At 44.1% G+C, this 17,556-nt stretch overlaps 1 long non-coding RNA gene across 1 annotated transcript; it reads right to left on the bottom strand.

Moving 5' to 3' along the window:
* Positions 1–1,122: 1,122 nt before the first annotated feature.
* Positions 1,123–13,866, bottom strand: LOC125942726 (uncharacterized). Its single transcript, XR_007465322.1, has 3 exons — positions 13,753–13,866; positions 4,114–4,216; positions 1,123–1,246 (listed from the first exon to the last, which is right to left on the bottom strand). It is a non-coding gene; the product is annotated as an uncharacterized LOC125942726 (long non-coding RNA).
* Positions 13,867–17,556: the final 3,690 nt, after the last annotated feature.

Genomic DNA, 17,556 nt, shown 5'->3' with positions numbered 1-17,556 from the left:
TGTGCAAGCAATGTCCGTCTCTTTGAGTAGACCAGCTCGTAGACTAGAATTGTGCTATTTGCCGTAGGCAATTTTTAAACATTTTTTTAAAAGTGTTCCCTGAAACACCATGTGTAGGCGGTGGGGCAGTATATTCATAATAACAGACGTTGAGATTATGGCGAGGCTGCGGAACATTCACGTTTCAAGAAGAACGCAGTTCTCTACGCGTAATTTCTCACAGATACACGTTATTGTGTATGGAAGGAAGCGATCATATTTTGTTTTAACTGAAGAAATCTCGGTGCGTGAATGCACCCGCAATAAACACATAAAAGCATCGAATTGTAGATGGACCAAGCACGGCACTGGATAAAAAAAAAAAAAGGTGTTTTTTTTTTTTTTTTTTCTTTTCCCAGCGGCCGTGCGCCAAGCGTAGCAGCCTGTTTCTTGGCTAGCGGGGACTAAAAAATTGCGTCTTTCACAAATCATAAGAGATTGACCTCTACGGTTTAAGTAAAGTGCGAAAACCTCTTAGAGACTGCTTACTGAGCTTTTGCCCAATAGACTCCGTAGCTAATTTAGTTTTACATACTAAGTTTACTTAGTAGTTTCCCTACGTAACGTGACGTCGTTCGGTTCAGTGTTGGACGAGGAACGTCGAATTCGACATGTTTTGCCTAGCATATTACGAGTGTGAAATGAAGGTGAAAAGGAAATGTTCCTTTCGTGCCCGGGTCTGTAAACAGAGCAGTAAAATAATTGTGCTTTGCCATTTGCGACTGAACAAGAAGGACGCCATTGGCGGCATATTCTATTCCTGGGGATGTGCTGTTATTGCGTTCATGTCATAAGGAAACAGCCGAAGACTGCAAATAGAAGTCGGTCAGTTGTGCACAAAACCAGCTCAAGGTCCAAATAATTATTTTTATTGCTTCTCTTTCCGATTCTGCTACCTGGCTACATCTAGAAATTGAGTAAATAGTAAACACACCTTTACGGTTTTGGCCTGTGGTAAGTCACATAACATCATTACGTTACCAAAATCGCGAAAGCCTGAGAACTTCTAACGCCGCTAGAAATAAGCTATATGAAACAGTCCTTATGCTTGTTTCAGACGAGCCTTAATGAAATACGCAAAAATATAATAGTGTAGTGCACCTTCTTTATTTTCTTTCCGAAACACCAGTTTGTACTTAAGTATTAGGAAAAGCAGTGTTCTTTAACCAGCCCATTGGTGTTCTCCACAAACTCCTCTCTTGCAAGTCTGAAAGAAATAAGAAAATTGTCATCGAGTCGCATAAAAATATTCACACGTAAACTCCCCTGTGAGTTGCCAAAGTATGCACAGGAATTGTGCCACTTGCTCATATCCATGCAGCCCGGTGTCATTATTACTGGTATGAAACTTGACCAGACCAGTAAAAACCCTTATCAAGGCTTATTGGCCGTTATCAACCTTATCGCACTAGATCCGACTCTTATCGGGCGGTATCAACCTTATCGCAATCTAACCAATGTCTATCAGCCCTTATCTGTCCTTATCAACCTTATCGAACATGATCCTATCCTTTTCAACCCTCATTGGAGCTTATCAACTTTATCAAAATTGCTCCGACCCTTATCCTACCGCGTCGATCCATTATCACCGCGATGAGACGCATATAACCCCTCATCACTCCTTATCATTCTTCTAAAATAGTTGACTGCTTATCTGTCTGTGTTGCACGACGTGAAGCGCATGAGCCCTCAGAAATCGGTGGAATTCCGGTCGGTGAAGGAACGCCCCTGCGGAAGGCACATCCATCGACCACAGAAACGCATCGGGATATGCGTTGTTTTGGCATTGCCATTTCGTAAAATCGGGATTTTCTTTATGTCTACTACAATGCTTCAGGTCGGCTCTACATGTCGTCCTAGAGATGGTTTTTGTCACCATCACAAAATGTTTCAGCATGTCTTCATAGAAACATTTATCTGACGCTGCTTTTCTGCTGCTGATACAACACATTCACATGGTTCAGATATATGCACTTTCTCCAAGCGTGCGTGCTTAGCCCAGTGGGTAAGACACTAAACTTCTAAGCATGGCCTCATAGGTTGAAAACGCCCCACCGCCAACGTTTTAACAGTGAAGCTGTTTAGGCGAGCCGTAATTTGTGGTTCGTATCAAGAAATAACATAATCAGCATGAAGAAAGAAATAAACTTTGTTGCCGAGGCGGGATTCGAACCCGCGTACCCACGCTCCGAAGCCGAGCGTCGTAACCAGTAGGCTACACAGCCACCACGCTAGCAGAACATGCATTTATGCGAACCATATGATTGCGTTCGAGCCTCGTTGTCTTCGTCCACAGCTGGAGCGTTCGCACGAGCTCGTGCCAATCTCTGCAATGACGACTCATGGTCGGCGTTATCATCACCGTTTCTCGGTATGATGCTTCGTAGAGGATGTTGTCGACCAATTTCATAATGACGTTGAAGGGACTGACAACTGGCCAGAACGGTCGCGATGACGTTGATGGAAATGAAATGACCATGACATATATAGTGACAGAACAGCAGGCTGTTAGCGATTTCAATAGGATTCGCAGCGAAAGTTCTCAAACCAGTAAGTCGCGCACTGGCTGGCGAAGTCTTGGTACTTCATATATAGTATAATAGATTACTGTTCTTAAGTCGGTTTTCTCTCGTCGGTTCTTAAGTCGATTCTTCTGTGCTTTCCTAAGACACAGAGAAAAGATACACGGACAAGAGCAGTCAGCACTTCTCCGTGCATCTTTTCTGTGCGTTCTTGTCGTTTCACGCTGTGAATGGTTCAGTATGGAATACCAACATACCCAGCGTACCAACCTGGTAAACATAGGCACCTAACACACTAATAACCAGCATGGTGTCACACGCGCACAAGCAAACATGCCCAAACTCCATCTACTCGATGACCCCGGAAACTGGCTGTCGCAGGAAACAGCAGTAGCAACAAGCGAAGCCGGCGCTCCGCATCAGCGTGAGCTTAGCCGCGAAAACAGGGAGGGCGGACTCTCGCCCCCAGCCGAAGATGCCTTTCAAGATACAGCCGCGCGGGCGGTGCTCGCGCCGCCGCAGCACCCTCCCCCCCCCCCCCTCCCCGGAGCCTTCCATACGGTGGGACCGCGCGGCCTCAGTAAAGTACGGCGCCTCCACCTGCCCAGCGAGCTGCGAGTTGGCACCCCAACTATCTGGTTTCTGCAAGATACAAAATGCCATCGACGAATTGTGCCGTAAATGGATGCCAGCATTGCAATAATTGCACTGCTGACACATCGTACCACTTGGCTTGGCTAAAGAAAACCCTGCCGCTTGCGGTGAGCAAAAGCATGGCCTTCGAGATTAGTTTCTGTTAGATGGAGGAAGCCGTCGTAGGGGCATAGATTCAGACACCACCTATTATACTAAAAGTATTTCAACGTCTCATAAAATATAAACTGCACGAACGTCGGCTTGATAAATAAACTTTCTTAAGCTAGAGCCGGACTTCTTGCCTGTTTCCACCAGTGCAGCCGTATAACCCCTATCGCGCTTAGCTATACCTATTTCCAGCACGTTTCTTGAGCATGAATACATCCTCAGTACAGATAAGAAAATTGTGATAAAAAATGCGCCATGGTGTTTTCCGCGTTATCACTGTATATTGGACATTCAGACCAATAAGCTTTCCGTTGCGCTAAAAAAATGTGTATCATAAAAAATTGGTTGTCAGCCCCTTTATGCTGTGGCGAGTAAATAGAGAGGGTGCTGTAGCATTAGCATTCACATTAGACATAGAAATGAACGTGGGCGTCACAGGGGGACTTGTTTTCTTGAGAGAGAAATTATTGCTTGTCTCAGCTGTAACTTTAATAATGACCCCACTACTTACAAAATCATTAAAATGTCACATAACCTGTAAGCATTTTGTAAGCGATGTCAGAGTTGGCATCCTTGTGGGAAATAATTCGATTTGTGATGTTGGTATCGTAGTCTCGCGAGAAACACGTTTCATCAAGAACACTAACTTTTGAAAACAAAAAATATAGAGACATCTGACTCTAATGATTATGTGTCTCAATAAAGCATAGTCACGAGTTGTACAATTTATGGAGAGAAAGATACCCACCTTGCCAGGCATGCATGACATACCATCCAGTTTTTTTGTAGTTCCAGCAAGTGTGAGTACGAACGTCTTTTTGATAGCAGCAGTTCAGTTTACAATCTGGAGTCTGCACCAAAATCAAATTACACGTAAATGCCTGCCGTCGGCTGTTTCTTTGAATTTGTTTATTTAGGCATTTATTTAGCCTCAAAGCCTTTTCGAACATTACATAAGGGGAGGGGGGTATTTACAATATTCAGCATGACGATCGGCAGAATTTGTAATCTTTTGGTCACAGAAACATCTAAAGCAAAAGATCCCCCTTATAGTTCCCAACTTTGGTGTTCCCTGTGTATTAGCAATTATGAATGTACTTCTAGTTCGAAGTGGCTTTGCTGTAGAAAGTACTTGAACTTCAACTTTTAAGTACGTATAAACATCTTGGAGAAAACAAAATCTACTCAAGAGAACAATGATCAACCTTTATAGTAAGCTTCCGCTCACGAATAAAAATGCATTGGTCAAGACAAGTACAACACACTTTCTTTGGCCATTGTAATGTTAAGCTGCCACACAAAGTTGTGAATGGCACACATGTTAGTGCGCGGATAAATATGATGCACATTACTAGGATATGTAAAGGCTGAGAACACTACGAGCTGTTCTAATGCAAGAATGGTGGAACAAGGATAATGCTGTTAAACATTTTAAAATATAACAGAGCAGGCCCACGAATCGGCCGCCAGGTATTCCCTGTCGGTCCTACCGTAGGAACCGCCAGCTACGTGCTAAGCGCGTCCTGCAGGACCTAAATAAAAGTTTTTCCAGTCCAGTTGGGTACACTAGTTTAGTTTAGATGTAAGGGCACAAAAGAGATTCCTTGACATCGGTGGTATTGTAGTTGCTAGATGCGACGGTATATCGCGATGAACTGTGCTTCTTTAAGTTTTGTTACAGTTCCAAGTTGCTTGCTTGGATAACTCTCACGCCGAACGATCGAGATTCTGTCTTTGATCAGACATGTATGCTCTACCCTTGCAGCTTATCACAAAACTTGGCTAATACATTGTTCCTTTAATTAAGTCAAGCGTAAACTCATGCCTAACCTTCGAATTAACTTAACATGATGCTTATGATGCTATTTATTATGTTAAGTAAAAGCCAACTCGCCCAAAAAGAAGTTGTTCTTGGAATTACCGCAACTTGTAGCTGAACCAAGACGCCAAAGCTTTAGTTCTTCTAACATACTCGACCTCATTTCTGCCTCTGATCCTGACAAAGTATATGCAATGGCGCATTTGCCTGGTCTCAGCGACCATTCCACAATCTACGCATCGTATTCCTGACAGTTTACATAACCTACAAATATAACCAAAGGATCACACTCTAGGACAAAGGGAATTGTCAATTAACTCGGAACTGGCTGATGTTGCTGTTTGATTTAATAACAATTTTCGGTGCGATCGGTCGACACTAACTGGCTGCTTTCCGAAAACAAATGCTCGATGTGTTCGGAAAATATGTACTCGTTATCACTCGAACAGAAAAACAGTCATCCTTGTGGTTAACGTCATGCTAAATCAACTGCACAATAAAAGACAAGGCTTTGTCGCTCTGCTAAACGGTTACAAAGCGTGCGGATGGTATAAATATTGCACTGCAGAAAAAGAATTCGAAACTCTCGCAAACAAATCACAGCGCAATCTTTTCCGCAAGCGCTGCTGACTATATGTTACGAAATAACCCCAAAAATTCTGGAATATTATTAACCCTACTAACTCCCAGCGATTAGATCCGTTGATGAAGAAACCCTCCGTATTCATGATGACGAAACTGCCGCACAACTTAACCGTGCTTTTCTTCCGTCTTTTCATTGAACCTGATAACATATTCCCTCTTTTCCCTTCTTTCGATCATGCACTAATGCCTGAAATTATCTTTTGTTCTTACGGCATTGGGAAACTAATTGATTCATTAAAGCTTACGTCATCATCTGGTGTCGAGGAAACAAATTCAACAACGCTGACAAACGCCAAAAGATACTGTGAACACAATATTATGCGCTTCATTCAGTAGTCATTATTATCAGGAGTGGTGCCAGAAGACTGGAGAGAAGACATGGTTGTTTCAGTCACCAAAAAAAGTCCTCCTTCGTTGTGCAGTCGTTATTGTCCCATTTCACTCACCAGTGTTTGTTGCAAACTAATGGAACAAGTTATGTAGTCTCAGGTCGTAAGCGTTTTAGCATCCAATATCATAATTGATCCTGCTCAACATGGATTTCGTAGCGGACTTTCATGTGACACTCAACTAGCTTTATTTTCCATGACGCAAGTTCTATACCCTCGACTTTAACGTACCTCTAGATGCCTTTTCTAAGACTTTGAGATGGAATTTGACAATGTTCCACATTAGCGGCTGCTCCTAAAACTTCCCGTCTCAACAATTAATTATTTGTACTAGACTGAACACATAGCTTTCTCACTAACCGGCAGCACTTTCCATCTACCCTAAATTGGTCGGATAACGTCATTAACATAGCCAATGCCGCGAATCGAGCCCTCAGTTTTCTCCGCCGGAATCAAATACTCACTCCCCATCAGTAAAATTATTAGCTTACGTTACACGTGTCCCCCCTTTGTAAGAATAGGCAAGCTCTGTCTGTGATCCTCTTCAACATAACTTATTTAACAACTGAATCAGTTCAATGCCGTGCAACCCGTTTATTTACTCAGAATATTCGTGTCATGCAAGCTTTGTGAACTAAAAGCCGGCGCCGGTCTGATTAATTTGGAACCACGACGTCACATTTCCAGACTGTCTTTTACGAAAACCCTATCAGGCGCCACTTCAAATTTTAGCTATATTACCATCTCATCGCGAGTCCAGCCGCATTAACCACCGGAAAGTCCCGTGTCCTCGCCCGGCGCAGACTACATCCCATCTACGCAGTTTTTTTTTTTTTTTATTTCTTTTTTTTTTTTTGTGAGAACTGCAAGGGCGGGAGGGGACTGGAATGGTCTGTCTGCCAACGCCACGCACCACTCCGATCCACATCACTTCAAGGCTGTTCTCGAGTCACTGTTCTGTTAACTCAGCCCATCCATCATGTAATACCCCATCTGTGGGCCCTTTGATGTGTAATAAATGAACTGAAATGACCTGAAATGTAATATTGCTTAAGGCAAAAGTATGCTCATTCTAGGTGAGATCAGAGGTTATATGGACTCCAGCATACCTGAATACAGAAATACTTCGGATAAAATGGCTTGTTCCGCGCTGTACCTCGGTTCTTTCGCTAGCGCCAAGGCGCGTTTGTTTTAGGATTATAATTTCCATAGTCATTGGCGAAAAAAATATGAAGAGTTACTCAGCATAACTGTAACATATTGTTATCATCAGAGATGTTAATCTTCTGCGGGTTACACAACGGTTGGCGAACAAGATGCTACAGTGCGAGATAAAGGTAGAGATACTGATTTATTGGTAAATTATTTGCCCTCTTTGAAATTTACTGCTTATTAAGGTAGGCCCTGCTTTTTATTTAGCGATTGTGAGAATCTATCAAATGTTTTCGCGAAATTGATGAATATCGCACCTACTCCAACAGAACCATGAACTACCTCATAGGAATCAGTTATGAATTGATACAATTCAGTCTCACAGGAAAGATCATGAATAAAACCACGCTATTGGCTAAAATAAACACTGTTTTGATTAGACTTGCATTAATGGTGAATGTCACAAGAACTTAACGTTCACAGGAAGAGGTTCATTGGTAGAGGATACGTTCACAAGCCTTGAAACAAACAACAGAGCAATGAAAAAAAAAAAAAAATATCGATGGAGCAACCTTCGGCAATGGAACTTCTCTTAATCAGGGTTGTAGCTTCTAACTACTATCATTTTCTGGAGGAAAAGGGGGATGAGAATAATAAGCTGTTATATAGTGTTGTGTAGGACAGATGTACTGAAGAAGATGGACTATTGCCCCCGCATTGTCAAACCATCCTCGATGCGAAGCTCTTTCTCTGCCCGCCTATAGTTGAGCACAGCACCACTCGTCTGCTGAAGAACACGCTATGGCGTCTCAAGAATTGCAGTGGAATGTCATTGAAGCACAGTGACCACTTATGATGTGGGGCGGCGCTGACATCCCCTTTCTCGAGTCGACGTGCACAACTGTTGTCGACGACGGTGGCGTTTTGCCCACGTTCGCACCGAACGCACGCGGCGTTGGTGACGTGTTTATGAAGAACGTGCGAACCTTTGCCGTACACCCTATGGCGGTGTACCGTAGCGACTATGAGGCCATGGTCCCTGTGGTCACTAAATAAATGAAAACCACCGGATCATATCTCTTTCTCATTCTTTAATAGTTCAAATAACCAATTACACCATCACATCTTAATAGTCATAATTCGAAATACATAATTCCCACCACATTTCAGCTTCGCTGGTCTTCCGTCTCCACCCAAGTGGAAGGGCTGCCAGTTTTTAATTCCCATTTTACGGTAAAAATAGGCTCATTGGATTAACACGTTTTTGTCATCGCGAAGAACCGCCAGCTGTACCAATTGTTCGCACGTTGTCCTGTTGTACCTGTTCGCACGTTGTCACGAGAAACGCGCTCAGCGCTCTTGCTTCCTAATGTGATTGGCATTCTTACCCCCGTATTGTAAAAACCGCTCCTCCACTCAACATTTCACCACGACTGAAGAAAGTTGATGGCGGCGTTGGCCGCATACAAGAACAGTCACTGCGCTACATAGACAATTCATAATAATCTTTGAGAAGCGTATTGTCGTCTTCGAATGAGAGAGAGAGAGAGAGCAAGGAGAGGAAAGGCAGGGAGGTCAACCAGAAGAGCATCCGGTTTGCTACCCTGCACTATGGGTAAGGAAAAGGGGAGATAGAAAGTGAAAAATAGGGAGAGAATGAGCACTGAGTACACGTGGGACGATGTACAGGGACACTATAGGCGGTCTCTTAAACCGGTGCACTTCAAATGAGGGGTAGGGAGAGGGCATTGTGCTTAACTGAGTGGCGTCAAGTAAAGCTATGAGTCGAGAATTCTTTGAGAATATGGCGGTTACAACTTGCCCTACTTCGTGGTTTCTATCATGTTTCCAGTCTCTTCGCTCCTGTGGTATTTAAATATTACTGGCACATACCTCACGAAAGAGAACCAAGGGGCCCGATTTTATTAATCATATCATAGGAAGCAACAAACATAGACCACCAAGGACACCCAGGAGAAATACTTGTACTTACTAAGCGAATTAAAGAAATGATAAACTTCATTTCAACTATCACTTCTTCTTAATTCGCTTAGTAAGTACAAGTAATTTCCCCTGTGTTGTTCTTGGCGTGTATGTTTGTGGCTTCCTATGATATGGAACGTACCTAGTTACCCATGTTGGTATCAAAGCGGTTCATTGAAGAGGAAACACAGACCGGAATGGCACATACCCAACGCATCCAGTCGGGCGTCAAGAGGTTCATTGAAGAGGGGGACATATCCCGCGTCTAGTGCCGCCAGACCTCGACGAACTTCTTCCACGCTGCCATACCCATGTCGGTCGTCAAAAGGTGCGTTGGTGAGCAACACATAGGTGCCAAACATCAGATACCCATGGACCCAAGTTGGACTGACGGATGGTTTCGAACTTTGTTCGCTCAGCACCGCAGCTTCATGTGCCACTTCATTCGATCATGGGCTTCCCATGACCAAGTCTGATTGGAGAACTGGTTATCTTGATGTACGATTGTAGCGCCATGCGCAAGTGGACGCAAGAAGGCACACGAAGAACACACACGGCCCTAACTTGCAACATATGTTTCATTTCCGGGTACGGCGAAATGCGAGAACCACCCGTGCACTTAGATTTAGGTGCACGTTAAAGAACCCCAGGTGGTCTAAATTTCCGGAGTCCCCCACTACGGCGTGCCTCATAATCGTATCGTGGTTTTGGCACGTAAAAACCCCATAATTTTTTTTTTCATTTCCGGGTACAATGCCTTACCTATACCCTCTGCCTCACGCATCATAAACAACGTGCATTAGAGTAATTCCTTATTCCACACAAAAAAATAAAAATCTAACCATAAATCTAACAATAAATCCGACAGACATCACTTGCAGAATGCTGGCCCTGATAGTTCAGTTCATGCGCAGAAATAATAATTCTTTATTTTACAATGGGATAGAAGCCTTGCTAACGCATGCAATCAAATTTCCTGGCGATCCAATCTGCTTCTATAATGGGGCCAGTTAACTCGCACTTGTTACTGCCTAGAATGATAGTAGTTCTCATTTGAGTAAGGGAGTGAGGAAGAACTGCAGCTGAGGACTTGCAAATGTAACTCGCCTGATTATAGAAGCAGATTGATCACCAGGGAAGGTGATGCATGCATTAGCAAGACTTCTCTCACATTTTCAAATACAGAATTAGAATTTCTGCGGCCTAAACTGAAAACTGTCAGTATAAGGATTCTGCAAGTGGTGCTGTAGATTTATTGTTAAGATTCGTGCATTATTTCTCTGAGGAATAAGTGATTACGCCAATGCACGTGTTTGCAGGTGCGGGAGGCAGACGATACCGGTAAGGCATATTACTCCGAAACAAAAAACATATTGTTGGAAGTTAGCGTTGTGTTTGTATCTTCGTGTGCCTTCTTGCGCCTCGTCTGTATGCCCTACAATCGTACTCTTAAGATGTCACGTCAACAAGCCCGCATTGCAGCACTAGGGAAAACGGTTCCACATATCGATAGATACAAAGCCCCCGAAAAGTTCGTGGAAGTACCCAAAGAATGCTAATCGCATTAGAGAGAACGACTTGAAAAACTTAGGTACTTGTCGGTATAGAACCTGGGTCCCCAAGAATAGCTGTCCGATTCGGTATCCGCTCCATCGCAATCACAGGCTAGGCAAGGAGGGATGAATTTTAATGCGAGTAGCATGTTTTTTTTTTTTTTTTTGGGTTTTAGGGGGGGGGGGGGGGGGGGGGGCTTCACACACTTTCAGGGGACTGTCGTTCTATGTAATCCTTTTCCCGCCAACTTGGGTTACTGGCGAGTCTCTTGCGCAGTGGGCAGAGCATTGGGCTGCACTGAAGTGGGAAAACCGGGTTCGAAACAAACGTCGGACCAGCTTGGGTCACCGTTTATATGACTCTGGATATGTGTTGCCCTTCCATGAACCTCTTGAAGCCAACTTGGGTCACAGCGTACCCAGCACTGGGCATGTGTCATTGGCCGCATTCTCCGACGATCATTTTTCGATACTATCCCTTTCACGTGACGTAGTGCTTCACCAGCCAATCAGCTCTTTCGATTTTGCTCAACCAACCAATAAGCGCTCACTTAAAGTGCTCAGCCTCTTTGACGCCAACTTGGGTCACGGGGTATGTACCAGTAGGTATGTCAATGGCAAAAAATCACTAAAAAATTATTCGGTGCAGCGCTGAGTCGAAAACGCGTCATATGTCTCTAAACTTCAATACTACGACAACATTCTCTAAATACGTATTCAATAAACACGCCACGCGAGGATTTCGTGGCGGCGCAACTATATGGCGCTGCATGTCCAGAGGGAGGCGCGCAAGTGAAAAACCCTGCTGCATGAAGGCCTGATGCACACATAACGCCTCTTTGCAGTGGCACGGCCTTGTGTCGCTACATTGCCTATGCTATTCGCATTATTGTCGGCATTCATTTTGAGATGGGTTCAGCACGAAGTTTTTATTACCTGCATTGCAGGCTACCTGTAATGGTACACATGGCCAAGTAGAGATGCTGATCGGTCACTGTAGAAGTTTAGCCAAACGTCAGCCATTATTAGGCTGACGTAAGACTAGAACTCTTTCATGAGCATAAGTGGCTCAAAACTACTCAGGCGCTCGGGGAATGGCGCCTCTTACTTCATACTCTTTTCCAGAAACTTGGCGACCCTTTCGCCAAGCCCAGAGGAAAATATGTTTTTCAAAATTCCACCACTCCAGGAAGACGGGCTCTATGGTTTCAAGTTTTCGACATACGAAACAGTGCGTTCTCCATGGTTCAAACACTACCCTTCTTTCATTGGTTTTCACCTCGAGTGTATCTGTACGAAGTTTGAAGAAAAACAATTTGGAGCCGAGTGCTACTGCCATTGACTCCTGCCAATACATTTACATTGCATGCATTAATCATACAACTTGATCACAGTACATTTTATCAAACAACAATGCTTTATAAATGCATACCACTTTGAAACTTGCAAAGTGTGATCATTTTCAGTCACAGAAGCATGTAAAAGAATTTAAGTACCATATAAAACACGTGTCAGTACTTTTTAATTAAGAAATAAAAGGTGAGAGTGCAATTCCGCCACCAATGAGGCACAGACAAGAGATGATGTGTGCGTTCTGCTGATGGAGAGCTGTTTTTAAGTCAAATAACTGGAGTACAAAGTTTACTTTAACCTATTACTGACAAGTGTTGCCTTCAGGCAACATGCCAGATATTTTTAGATGCGAAGCATCTTATGGCGGGGGCTTTGTCCGTCCCTCCCGCGGCGTCCCACACCACCACAGCGCATGCGCGTCCTCCCCCTCTCTCTCCTCACCTACGCTCCCCCTTTCTCTCCTCTAGGAATCCTCTACGGAGCGGCGCCCGCGTCCCACACCCCCACAGCGCATGCGCGTCCCCTCCCCTTCTCTCTCCTCTCCTGCGCTCCCCCTTTCTCTCCTCTAGGAATCCGGAGCGGCGCGCACGACAGGTGGTGCGACAGGTGCATACTCCGCTGGGGGCGCCACGGTAGCTCCGCGGTATGAAAATGACGGAGCGCACGCGCCTCATTCTCTCTCCTGTGCAGCGCCGCGATGAGCGCTCGGGCCGCTGCCGCGAAACCATCTCCCGCTCAAGCTAACCATCTCCCCGCTGCTGCATCGCACATCCACATGTTCCCTTCAGCGGGAGATGGAGTAATTTTTTATTTCTTTCTTGGAGTGTTTTAATATTGAGTGCGAAATTTTCGGCTAAATGTATTCGACCAACACTGAATGACAGGCAGCAAGCGTCATTTGTTGGTTTAGGGCAGGAACAGGAATAAGGAGTTTGGCACACAACTCACTGTCTTTTGCAAGCAAGGTCAGAGGAGACAGGCCGATGCAAGATATACAACTGCGCTGATGTCACACATGGATGTAAAGGAATTGAAGTGTGTACCTATGGTTCACATATGATGACAGCTGTCTACACAATTTAAAAACGAAGCCTTAGGTGGCTTGGGGTGAAGCCGACTTCCAGATTTCTGCCTGGGGTTTTTCCCTCATTGCAGAAAGTATTTTCATAATTTTTTTTCTTTTTGTTCATTATGATTCTTCTTGATGTGTTTTGCAGATTTAGATAGAAAATAAATATTTTGTTTTCTGGTTTTTATATGCCTATTCACTAAAGGGTTAAATTGATGGCAAGACTTTCTTTTTTTTGGCTTTGTTAGCTCATGGTTCTTATCTAGCTGTGGTTGGCGAGAGTTTGTTAAATCATTAAAAGCAGCCTGATTTTAAAGGAATAGGACGTCACCAGAATAGAGTTAATAGATGTGCAAACAAAACCCATTGGTTGCAACCTATGAGCGTTTTATCAAGAGAAAGTATGCTCTTTTTGATATCTCACGTCTTTTACGAAGATTTTTTTCCCGTTTGCATGTTTCCGTATGGCCTTCTTGCAGAAATACGCCACTCGTACTGTTTGTCCTGGAAATTTCTTGTGGTCGGTCATATAGTTCTTTCTCGTTCAGCACACTAATGCATTCTTTGGAAAGTTTTCTGCGAGAAAAAAGAAGCCACTCTCAGGAATATTGGCAATAACATAAGAAACGCCGGCCGATGAAACAACGTCATTTCCAGCCCGGGTAGGCATAAGCATGATAACAACTTTGCCAATTGAGAGAAAAGGGGCAGTTAATACTTGACTAGATGAATCTAGATTATCTGGTTTTAGGTTAAAATACCAGTCGTTGTCTGACAGTAAAACCCATGTCACTTTAGAGTGGACAATTATTTACAAATGATTACTCTTCCCACAAAGGGCTGGTTTATGCGCTTCTGCTATATCAGCACATTTTGAGTCGTAACACCATTGTAGTGGTCTCTTGAAGCTAGATCCACATTTTCTTCCTAAACTGCCCACCAAGTAAGAAGTTAAAAGTCCACATATTTCTGTCATATGTGCATGCTATTGTGCTTAAAATACATATGGCTGACCACATTACAGATGCGCTTTAAATATGGCTCATCGTAATATTATTTCAATTATATCACGTCGTAAAGATTTCACTAGGGTACTGTACGTAGAACCCATTTATTACTACATTCTTCCGTCTAACCTCTTCGTCGTCTTCTATTCTTCATAACTGCGCTGGCGATGTGGTTCGCCACACACTCCCAATCGGCTATCTTGGTCCCCACGAGGATAATACGGCAGCACATTCCCAATTGAAGCCTTTTCAACTTTTTCAGTGGGTCCTGGTAGTATATTGTCTTCAGGAGTCCTTGCTGTCTGGCTGTCTTGACGACATAGTAAGGTCCTGTAAAGGGCGTTTTCGAATCAGTCCCTTTCGAACCAGAACCCACGAATCTGGTTCAATCTCCGGCATTTTTGTGCTGTGTCTGCGGTCAAAATTCTTTTTCATTGTCACTCTATATCTTTGTCGCTGCTGAGAAGTCTTGGGATGTTCCTTCAGATCAATTAGTTTCACTAAACCCAATTCGTGATCAGCTGGCAGCCATGAACTCGTGCCAAACGCCGCAAAATGTGGGCTGCATCCCAGGCCCGCTGTATACGATCTGTTGTGATGCGCTACGGCTCCTTCTAAGGCGCATTTCCAGCCGCCCTTTGAATTCGGGGTATAATCGTATGTACATCTTCAAGTCCCTTATCATTCGCTCTGCAAGGGAATTCGCTTCCGGATGGTAAGGTGCTGGGAAACGAAGGGTGATATTTCTTTTCTCAGCCCAAAGTCTTACTTTCTCGCTTTTAAAGGCTGGGCCATTGTCTGCGACGACGACTCTGACGTTCTTGAAGAGTTCTCGTTCCAGCAATGATATCACGCAGTTTGCGTCCTCTTTCCAGCTTTGGCGGCGACAAAACGCGTGCACTCGTCTACGGCGACAAGAATGCTTGCGTCTTCTTAACTCCCTCCCCCTTCTTTTTGACTTCAGCGAAATCAAGATGAACAACCTCGAATGGGATATCGGAATACTCTGGCAAGACCATCCTGTTGCCTCTAGGCTTGTACTTGGCTTTAACAAGCTGGCACTGATGACAAGTCTTCACATAATTTGTGATGTCTTCTTTCATGTTTTTCCAAGTGAATCGCTGGGCTATTTTGTGGTATGTCTTCCAAAATCCGTCGTAATAGAATGTAGTAATAAATGGGTTCTACGTACAGTACCCTAGTGAAATCTTTACATTTAGTAATATTATTTTCTTGTTGTTGACATTATAAGGTGATTGTCAATCGAGTAAGGCGCTCGCTGTAAAAAGAAATAATAAAAAATGGTGCACCCTGTGGGTATTTGTGCTCAAATAATAATCGGATTAATCGCCATCTATCTCGCGGGCACTTCCTTTCTTTAGCTTTCCGCGCCCGACACTTTTCTGGCAGGAACGCAATGGCACGCCGATACGCGCATGCCGTTCGTGACCTACAAATGCCGGCACGGCATTGATAAAGAAATTAAGCGCACGCAAGACAGATGACGATTATTGTTTGTGGACAAGATAAGCCCCAATAATTTTTTTGTTTGAAGGGATGGCTACTCCTTCTCTCATGATCAGCACACGTCATACTCTCCTTCACATATGCTCCGTAACGTGCACATAAACCTAAATACACGGGCGTTCTGCTCCCACGAAATGCGGCCGGCGTGTGCAGTGGTAGAGCGCCACAGTCATTCAGCCTTCTTGTCGGGTGAAAAGGCAGTCGTCTTCCCCTGCAGCTGCAGCCTCGGCTCGCTGGCACTGCCAAAAGAGCACAACTACATGACGAGGCGGACAATTTATTCTAGCCTTCAACTTTGAGTTCGAACGCGACGTATACGAGAACGGATGGACCGAGGAGCCAACACGGATTCCTACAAGTCATGTAAACTGTACGTAACATTCGAAGATTTGAATTACAACAAAAAACTGTCATACTCTAAGTCTACAGCAGAAATTTGGTGACACCAACCTATCTGAAATAAGTTTACCATAAATGCGAATCAACGTTCGCTTACATTGGGCACGTTGAGTCTACCTATCTATCTAGCCTCATACGCCCGATCCAGTGACCCAAGTTGTCTGCTAGCTTGGGCCACCACGTGCTCGTAGTCGTTGGGTGCTCTCGTGGTCGTTTCTTCCACTGTAAATATATGAGGATATGCATGACATGACATGCATGCGTGACATGACACGAATGACATGACATAAGTGACATGTATGCATGAGATGAATGACATTTGGGCCACTAGGTACGTGCTCGTGGTCGCGATGCCGTCGTGGTCGTTTCTTTATCGGGCTATACCATGTGTCCCATGTAACTTATGCCAAAATTTAAAAATATGCAAATGCCACGTAGCTAGACAGAACCAAGGTAATGTTGTTTGCCATCGCTTGAAGCAAGTCAGACTATCTTTTTTTGTATTTCTAGAACCTAGAATGAAAGTCACAGTGAAGGAAGCATTTGTAAATTTCAAATCATCTTGATATCGAACAACAGTTGGCGCATAGACTCACTTGCTATTTTTTCCATATTGAGACTTCGGAGCGGCTGTAGCACCATCTGTATCGCAACGAATGCGCCCCAGTTGGCCTCCGAGAGTAGCAAGTCGCTTACGCAATGCGAATCTCAAAGGCTACGCTTAAAAACTTGAGGTGCGCGTCGCATGCTCTAGATGGCGCAGCTGCCGTTGGCTACAGAAACCAGTGAGCGTCAGTGAGCATTTTCCGTCGGCGAATCTAGTGACAAATGCGGAAGCAGTAGGCTCGACCGAGGTGTTAGGTTGCGAGGACAGTGCGGGTAACATAAATGAAGAGCGGGAGTGGTTTGTGGAGACGGCTTTGGCTTAAAGGAAAGGATAACACACAATGGTTTCTTTGTATGCTATCATTATGGGTGTTATGTGGTGCCGCTAGGGCGAAGCCTGCTCATGCTACCGAGTCTTGTGAACATCTCGTTAGGACATTCTTATTCGCGCGGTCAGTCATGTTAATGAAGCGATAAAGTTTATCCGGTGTTCCTTATTTTCAACACGTGTGTGAACCATGCGTACGTTTCTGCAGTCCATGATTTTCCCGTTTTTGCGCCTAAATGCTCTTACTCAATTATATGATGGTGCAAATTAATAATCAATTCTCAGGGCAACACTACGAACCTGCTGCTCCTAATTATTCTATTATGTTAGATCTTTTAGTGCTAGAGTTGGCTGGTTATGC

The sequence above is a fragment of the Dermacentor silvarum genome, chromosome 1 (genome assembly GCF_013339745.2).
Source record: "Dermacentor silvarum isolate Dsil-2018 chromosome 1, BIME_Dsil_1.4, whole genome shotgun sequence".
In the NCBI taxonomy this organism is placed as follows: Eukaryota; Metazoa; Arthropoda; class Arachnida; order Ixodida; family Ixodidae; genus Dermacentor; species Dermacentor silvarum.
The sequence above is the reverse complement of the archived record's forward strand: the minus strand, read 5'-3'. Positions and strand labels throughout refer to the sequence as shown.